Genomic DNA, 9810 nt, shown 5'->3' on the forward strand with positions numbered 1-9810 from the left:
AAGTAGCATATGATACAACTGATTTAGTTTGAATTAAAGACTATATGGATGGTGCACATATGTATGGCAATTAATACAATTTATAAATCATACGAATATTTATTACTTATACTTGTATATGAATTCTTATTTATAATTGTTGTTGAAATGCTTTTTTGTTATATATAGATATATAGTATAAAATCAAATTCAATATCATTTGTAGAGAGAGAGAAACAAAATCAGCGAGAATGTTCAACTTGGATCATTTATCATTTATATACAATTGCTGTAGTTTTTTTTTCACAAAGATAATTAAGATTAATATTGGTTGTCTTTGTTGAATATTAACTATGATAGTATTTATACTCGCATATTCATGCATAAAATAATTATATACATGTAGAACAATTTTTATTTGCTTTACATGTATAATCAGTTATCTAAACATTCATATAAATACATAAAAATAATATGAGGAAATATATATATAGATTATACAAATGTAACCATAAATCTAAAAATTATATTAAAGCCCGCACAACGTGTACGAGTAAGCGAGTAATCCACCAAATTATATCTTAAAGGTATTTGATATTCTTAAGGGTTTATTTGCCAAATAACCAAATTCATAATAGAAATCAGGTGGATGACATTGATGTTGATATAATAAAAAAACTATCATTTATGCTATAATTTATCCGGTTATATCATCTTTAATTACAAGTAGCCGGTGAAAAAAAAAGGAAAGAGATAACGTCATATGTTTTAAGGTGTGGACACTTTAATAGCTAACTGTTCAGAATGAGAGATATGAATGACATCCACGTAACTTGTGTTTATTACCACTTACAATTTTAAATTATATTAGTGATGTGGTTCCATGAAATAAATAAATGAATTAATCGTGTAAAAACTGAAATGAATTGAGTGCATAATGAAAAATAAAAGGATGGTTTCATTTCATATGAGAAATAATATATGACTCTAACCCAACACACAACTCTTAAATATTAAACCCATACCTAATTTTTGAATATTAAACCCTAAACTGTTATCACTAAACTCAAACCTAAATCTCCACCTTCCAAATACTAAACCCTAAATGCTAATCACTAAACCCAAAATTCTAATCACTAAACCCTAAACCCAAGTATAGACCATAAACCCAAGTGACCCTAAACCCAGATAGAATGTAACAAAAATATAATATTGTTTATTAAACCCAAACCTCTACTTACTAAATTTAAACCCTATACATGAACCTATAAACCCAAATACAATCAATAAATTATTTTTCAGTATTGGACACTTGAAGGCACATTTACTTGGTTAGGATGTTACATATCTTCTATTCCATATAGTCTACATAGTATAGTACACGAATATTTAAAATAATCAAAAAATTTCAAAAGTGTATCCATAGTATGAAATGCAAATAGTAAATTCTCTTCACCCGAAAAATACAACAATACCAGACACACCATTAATTATTAAATCTAAACCCTAATTAAGGAAGCATAAACCCAAATAGTATATATAATATGGTTTACTATACCCAAACCTCTACTTAGTAAATCTAAACCCTAGGTAAGAACCTATAAACCCAAATACAATCTATAAAAAAAATTTCAATATTGGACACTTGAAGGCACATTTTGAATATTAAATCTTAAACTGCTATCACTAAACCCAAACCTTAATCACGCACCTTCCAAATACTAAACTTTAAATCCCTAAACCCAAATAGAATGGAATAAAATAAATAGTATAGTACATATTGATGAACAAAATAGAACACTCTTTATTAATTGTCAAATGAAACGATACATGTTCACTAAACCCAAATTCCAACCCTGTCCTTCTAAATACTAAACCCTAAATCCTAATCAATAAACCCTAAACCCAAGTATAAACCCTAAACCCAAATATAAACCATAAACCCTAAACTCAAAACCCAAATCTCAAAATCTAATACTGGCCTCAAACTCACTCCTATTACTCTAAATACTAAACCCTAATCACTAATTACAAAACCCTAAACTCAAATATAAACTCTAAATCCAAATATCAAAATCTAAAATAATACATAATATTATGTAATATTAATTTATACTATATAAATATTATTTATAGTTGAGAAATGTAGTATAGTACACTAATATAAGAGTTTATTTGTCATCTATCCAAAATTGGTTTTAATCATTACACTTAAACCAATATAGTATGAATTTCATATTACAATCAATTACACAAAATGACATAGAAGAAAACTATCAAATTTGTAAATATGAAGATGATTACATTTTTAAGGGATTGTTTAGATATATATCCCAAAGAATATAGTAACTTTACATAAATAACTACACTAAAGAATATATACTATACTATTCATTTCCCGAATATAGTATAGACGATAAGTTCATCTTCTTCAATTCTTCTTTTGTCAAACATGCTGGTACACCTTCACCTCGTTCACTGTCGTTATTTTTCACTACCATATAGAGATCATCTTCATTTTTTCTCCTTTTTTTCCGACACGGCGACGCTTTTACCGGTCCGCCGTCGTTATTCTTCCCCATTGGATCACTAAAACAAAAAAAGAAACGAAAACAAAGTATGAAAACAAAAGCATGATGTGAGAATCAATGATTTAAGAGAAAGAGAAAAATAAATGAAATAGTTGTTATGTTTGCTCACCATATACGCCTTCATCGTTGTTCTTTGTTCTTCTCATGAGAAGAAATTCAGTTCAAGAAGATGTGTGCATAATAAAAGACCACGTTCATCTTCATCTTCATGAAAGCTATCTAATTATCTTGAGAGGTGATAGTGAATACAACGTGACCACATATTTTACTTGTTACATTAATTAATTATTTATTTAATTTTTTTTTGTAGTAGGTTTCACCGGCTGATTATGGTAATAATGTATATTATGTACAAAGTATATAGATAAATGAAGGCTTTTAGATAGTGGGTGAATTATAATTTGTTTGAAGGTTATAAAGTCCAATTTTCCTATTTTTAATCCTCAACATCATATTTGCCGAAGCCCTTTAAAAAAAAAAAATCATATTTGCTGTTTTTTTAACTAAAATGTATTGGTTTTATCATTGTTTTTAAAAGAAAATTACAATCTCTTTTTAAGCACATGGTCTACAAAAAATTTGAGCAGGGCCTGTTTTCGACACTAACATGTGTTGAATTATTATGAGTCTGTCCCACCACCTTCCATCATCAGAAAAGAACATACACAACATAACTAAGACCAATTTCCCTACCACTTTGCATCACATTCTTCCCGTGATCATCCTTTCACTGGTTTCTTTAAGAAATGAATTCTGCAAAGAAAAAAAAAGAATTCTACAACACTTAATCATCATATACAGACAATTTTTTTCACACAAATTAAACTAGGATTTCTAATTTACAACAAATTTAATATAACTTTTCAAATTTACCATTAAAAGTGACTATTTTTATAAACACTCTAATTTGGATGAAAAAACTAACTAACATTTTTAAATCATTCATAAATATTTAATTATCATTTATTTAAGTTCAACTACTTGTGGTATTTCAAACAATTTTTCGAAGTCAAAGATGTTTTCTTATATTTCTTCCTCTGATAAATATGATCTTCAATTTGTTTGAAAGGTATTCCACTTTCACTCTTTTTGAAATGCACATGGAATAGTGCTTCCGCATCTTTAATGAATATATACGAACACCTCTATTTCCGCTTCACTTTCGTATACTAACTTATTGCATTTCTTGGAGGAGATTTTGAGTCGGTTCACAACACACATGTTTGAATGTATTCGTAGTCATGTAAAGACACAGAAGTCGGTACAATTTATTAATTAACACATGTAAACATCAAGTTGTTTATTGTCAGATTTATGGTAACATACAGATATTTTAGGGGGTCTTAAATTATGGGGACCATATATAAATAGTTTCAGATTCTTATTGGTCTCCTAAATTGTGGGACCATAAATAATTGCACCATTATATACGTAAATTTCTTCCCTGTTATATACAGCAATCGAGTTCTTGCATGAATTACTTGTTCATAAGGAAAATCCATTAGGTTTGTTCACAAAAAGAAAAGAAAAAAAAAAGTGTCACCTACAATGGCGATCAACATAGGTTTGATTGAAATCTGCATAACATTCATTTTGTTCCTTGTCCTCCTAGGTTTCTTACATCACAAGAAAACTCCGAAGTATTTGCCCACGAACTGGCCGGTCCTTGGGAATGCTTCCGGGTCTGCTCGTCCATATCAATCGTATATATGACGCGATCGCCGAGCTTCTTGAAGCCTCCAATATGACGTTTTGTTTCAAAGGGCCATGGCTTAGTGGAACTGACATATTGATCACTGTTGATCCGGCGAATATCCGTTACATTCTAAGTTCAAATTTCGATAATTACCCCAAAGGGACGGAGTTTAAGCAGATCTTTGAAGTCTTGGGAGATTCGATTTTCAACGTTGACTCGGAGTTGTGGGAGGATATGAGGAACTCGTCTCATGCCATTTTCAGCCATCAAGATTTCCAAAGGTTTTGGGTGAATACAAGCGTAAGCAAATTGAATCAAGGGCTTGTACCTATTCTCGAAAACGCTGTTGAGAAAAACATCATCGTCGACTTGCAAGATCTGTTCCACAGATTCTTGTTTGATACGTCTTCGATTTTGATAACCGGGTATGATCCAGGATGTCTCTCCATCGAATTGCCTAAGGTTAATTTCAGTGACGCTGTGGACGGTGTTGCCGATGGGCTTTTCTACAGACATGCCAAGCCAGTTCTGTTTTGGAAACTCCAGTATTGGATTGGAGTTGGAGTAGAAAAGAGCATGAGAAGAGGTATCGCGGTGTTTGATGAGATGCTCGAGAAAATCATATCGGCTAAACGAGAGGAGATTAAAATTCATGGGATTCGTGACTCAGAAGGAGAGGCCATGGACGTTTTAACGTATTACATGACTATAGACACGACCAAGTATAAACACTTGAAACCAAGTAACGATAAATTCATCAGAGACACTATTTTGGGGGTTTTGATAGCAGCAAAAGACACAACAAGCTCAGCTCTCTCTTGGTTCTTCTGGCTTCTCTCCAAGAACCCTGAAGCAATGATCAAGATTCGACAAGAGATTAACAACAAGATGCCAAAGTTTGATCCAGCAGATTTAGACAAGCTCGTGTATCTAGACGGTGCCGTGTGTGAGACGCTAAGGCTATACCCATCAGTCCCATTTAACCATAAGTCACCAGCAAAGCCAGACGTGCTTCCCACTGGGCATAGAGTCGATGACAACTGGAAGATAGTCATATCTATTTATGCATTGGGGAGGATGAAATCTGTTTGGGGAGATGATGCAGAAGATTTCAGACCAGAGAGATGGATTTCAGACAATGGAATGTTGAGACATGAACCTTCACATAAGTTCTTGGCGTTTAGCGCTGGTCCAAGAAGTTGCTTGGGGAAAAAGTTAACGTTCTTGCAGATAAAGACAGTGGCTGTGAAAATCATACAAAAATATGAGATTGAGGTCGTTGAAGGTCAAAAATCTGAACCAGTTCCTTCTGTTCTTCTTCGCATGCAGCATGGTCTCAAAGTTAGTGTCACTAGGATATAGATATAATTTTTTGTGTTATGATTAAATAATAATAATAATAAAATTCTCGTTAGAAAAAAATAAAGGTAAGTAGTTTTCAAGATTTCAAAAAAATATGTATGTATATGCATGTTTAAACTAAATTGCATACACGCCTCGTACGGTTGTACCATTCTCGTCATTGCTTTAGTTTATATATATGCATGTATGCATTTTGAGATGATAATAGTAATTATCATACTTAATTGCAACAAAACAAAATTAAATGTAAAATTAATCAATCAACAAAAATGTTTAGTCTAATCTATCTATCTATCTATATAAATAAAGTAGGATATTCTCTTCACATAGCGCGCCATGTCATCAGCACCTTGGGCAAATTTCGTCATGTCATCTCTTTTTAAGTTGCGTTCTTACTTCCGGTTACTCTTAAGTTATGGGCCATGAAGTTTTATTGGGCCTATCATCCTGCATTCAACACGGAAAGTTAAACCTTCTCAAGAGGGCACGAACATCGACCTCTCTGTCGTAGAAGACGGCTCGAGAAGCAGCAGAAGGATAAACACCTCCGAGTTCTCCGCCGAGAAGATTGAAATGGGTGCCACATAGATACACGGGATCGATGGAAACAATGTTTATAGAATCACCTAGGAGACAGTTCTCTGACGAGCCATGGGAATGAATGGACTCCACCATTGGTAAAGCTATTACTTTTACTCAAAGTGGCATCGAGATTGACCCTTCGATCATCGAATCTATCTCCGGACTAATCAATGCGCTCATTGAGTATTGCCACTAGGTCTTCTTCTTCCCGTTGTGTCTGGTCGTTTTTCAAATTCAATCAGCAGTAGAGGAAAATGGATTCAAAGGGTATGGAACATGGAGCGGAAAGTCACTTGAGAAAACCATCTTTGTGATGTTCAGCAACATGAATATGACTTACACATCATCCCTCGACTCTTGACTACTATGCGGCAGAGAGTGAGTATCAGAAGTTTCTAGGCGATGAAGTCACCATAGCCAAATGTTATATAAGTGTTATCCATCACCTGGCCTCTGTTCCTCCTCAAGGTGTTATCCAGTTGATTTGAACAGTCACCAAGATCGAGTGGCAGAGAGTAACCATGATCGTCCTGCATTTCTTAGATGGATCTACTGTGTTTGCAGATCAGTGCTCGGCTGAGGTTGTGTCTGCCTCATTTTCGTTTGGTTGTTGTTCGTTGATGCTGAACGTTAACGCTGACACTGAACGTTGACATTGGACGCATATTAGTGTTTTTATTTAGTAGACGCTGCGGCTGTTTTTCATTTAATTTATATTTTATTTTTATAAATTGTATAATTATATTTAAAATAAATATGTATTTTAAATATATTTACATCTATAAAAAATATTATATTTAATGGTAATAAAATTTTAATCAAATATATAAATATAAAAGCATTTTTGATATAAATAATAAACTAAACTAAAACAAAATAATAAATCAAAATATTTATCAAAACACAAAAACTAAATAAACAAAGAAACTATTCACAACTTTATTTTCTGCTAATTAAACCTTTTAAGAAAACTTTTAATGTTTCAAAAATTCAACTAATGATGAATTTTTATAATTAAATTGCAATAAACCTCATTTTCTGCTTATAAAACTTTGTTTTCTTAACAATTTTTTAATATTTCAAAATTCAATTTATGATGAATTTTTGATAATTAAATTTCAAAAACCCTTCATTATATTGGGTTTACCCGATAAACACTCAAAACATCAAAGTAAACAACATTGATAACTACTATCTTTTGCTTTTTTTTTTCTTCAAACGGCTATTCTATTACTCAAGCTTGAGGTGGTCTGGGAAACCAGACCGGAACAGAACAACTAATGTAATACAATTCCCTACGGAAGGATCTCGCTATCTTAGCTAGTGAATCAGACGATACATTTTCCTGACGAGATACAAAAACAATCGAAAACTCCGTGAATCTTGCTTTCAACTTCATAAACTCCTCCAGCTCAGTAGAGAAGCTCGGCCATGCTCCCGGGTCTTTGGTCATCACGATTAATTCCTTGCAGTCAGTCCCAAAAGATTGACATGTTGATACCTGTAGCATACACTCCATTGCCCACAATAAAGCTTCCAATTCAGAATGCAATGGTGAGATTCGACATACAACTACAGTGTTACATGTACTACTATCTTTTTCTAAGAGAATAATAATCGCAAGTTTGACAACAATAGTGTTACATGATTTATAATCAAATCTCACAAAAAGAGTTTTGTTTCTTCTTTAAATCTCTCACCTTTGCACTCACATAGCCTCTCTTGACTAGAAAATACATCTACAACGTTAAGCGTCATGCACCGAAAAGGGGCTTGACCCTTGCACAGATAAAAAGGCTTTTTCATACTAATCTGTTGTTTTTAGTAGCAAACGTAAGTTATTGGTTGTTTCGGGAGATTGAAGCAGAGACTGGCTCGTATGGGTATGAAAGCCAAGGGTGCTTGAGAGCCTCTGATGCAGAAAGACGCTTTATTGGGTTTATTTCTAGAAGATGACCTACAAAGTATGTGAATCATTGGTCTCCCATTGGTAGCCTATGTCTCATTGATGTTCTTTTAGGTATCAGGTACTCCAATTTGTTGCTTTCCTGTAAAACATTTTTTTGAAAAATTTGAGAAAGAATGTTCTTATTAGCAGCATATATGCTTCTTCCATTCAACACTAAGAGCTGCAGAAGTTTGAAACAAATCACGTAAGTCATCACTCATCAGTCATCAGATACACAAATCAAGTTAAGCAATGAACCATTAACCATATTACTAGCTAAAGCAAACAAATGAACAAGAAACCCCATCAACAGACCAACAAACAAAATGTAAACATTCAATGACCAACACTCATTGTTTAGACCTTAGCTAGAAGCAACTCAAACATAAACCAGTGACTCAACATCAGCCAAGGAAAGAGTTTATACACTTGAACACAATCAAAACATTCATATTAGAAAGCGAACCAAGTCCATGGACAGATACTAGAATTATTAGTCATCAATCAGAGGCGTTTTAGTTATACGTACAATATGATCTTAATAAAAAGTCAACATAAGCTTATATGATGCCATAGTTTCAAACAAAAAGCACCAGTATCACTATCCTAAATGATGATAATTGGACTAGGTGTTGTTTTATCTTGAGAGGTAATGAATGAAAGTGAACAGACCACAAACACATCTAAATGAAACACAACACCTAATTCAATTATCACCAGTAGGAAAACGAAGAGATGATACTCAGAAATGTAAGTGAACAGATTATCATCATTCAATTATCATAATTTATGATAGTGATACTGATGCTTTTTGTTTGAAACTATGGCAAGAGATAAGCTAAATGAACAGACCACAAACTAATCTAAACGAACAGACCACAAACTATGGCAAGAGATAAACTATCATAAAAATGTAAGTGAACAGACCACAAACCCATTGAATAGAGTTTTGATATGTAATCTCGATTCCGAACTCAATCCTCTCAAAGCAATTGCAATCTTTATTGAATAAATAGTCGAATTACACTTTGATATTGTAAATCAATGAGTACTCGTAGGCCTAACCCTAACGAGAAACTCCTTAAGTCAACATACTCAATCTACAATATCAAAGCTCCCTCTAACAGAAAACAATCATTTGTATTTATAGTCAGCGCCAATCAACAAACTTCTAATTGACTCTTATTAACCAATCATCAAGCTTCAAATTTCAAGCTCATCATCTCCAACTTCTAGCTCAGCTTCGGTTTGCTTGTTTCCTTCCTTCTCTCTCTTTCTTCTCCTTATGTAACAACGATCAGGCTTATCAATACCCCCTCCCCTCCTCTGTCATTAAGCTTACCTTCAAGAGCATAAGAAGAAAACTGTGATGCAAAGTCTGCAATCGACATCCAAGTAGTTTGATGTGATGGCATTCCAAGCCATTTTACCAACACTTGTAGGCGTCATGCGGTGTCATAACAAGTACCAATCACATCCTCTGGTTGTAAAACCAGACCCTTCTCATCAAGGCATTGTGGAGGTAATGGATTAATAGTGTGATCAGATGCCACTACCTTTAGTTGTGACCCACCGTTTAGATTTGATCAACAACTTTAAACGGTAGGTCACTCTGCCAGTCCATTCCATGACTTCGAATGGACCAAAATAAC

General features: G+C 33.4%; 1 pseudogene; it reads left to right on the plus strand.

Moving 5' to 3' along the window:
- Positions 1-3916: 3916 nt before the first annotated feature.
- Positions 3917-5910, plus strand: LOC106421570 (annotated as a pseudogene).
- Positions 5911-9810: the final 3900 nt, after the last annotated feature.

This window comes from Brassica napus, chromosome C8, assembly GCF_020379485.1.
Source record: "Brassica napus cultivar Da-Ae chromosome C8, Da-Ae, whole genome shotgun sequence".
NCBI lineage: Eukaryota > Viridiplantae > Streptophyta > Magnoliopsida > Brassicales > Brassicaceae > Brassica > Brassica napus.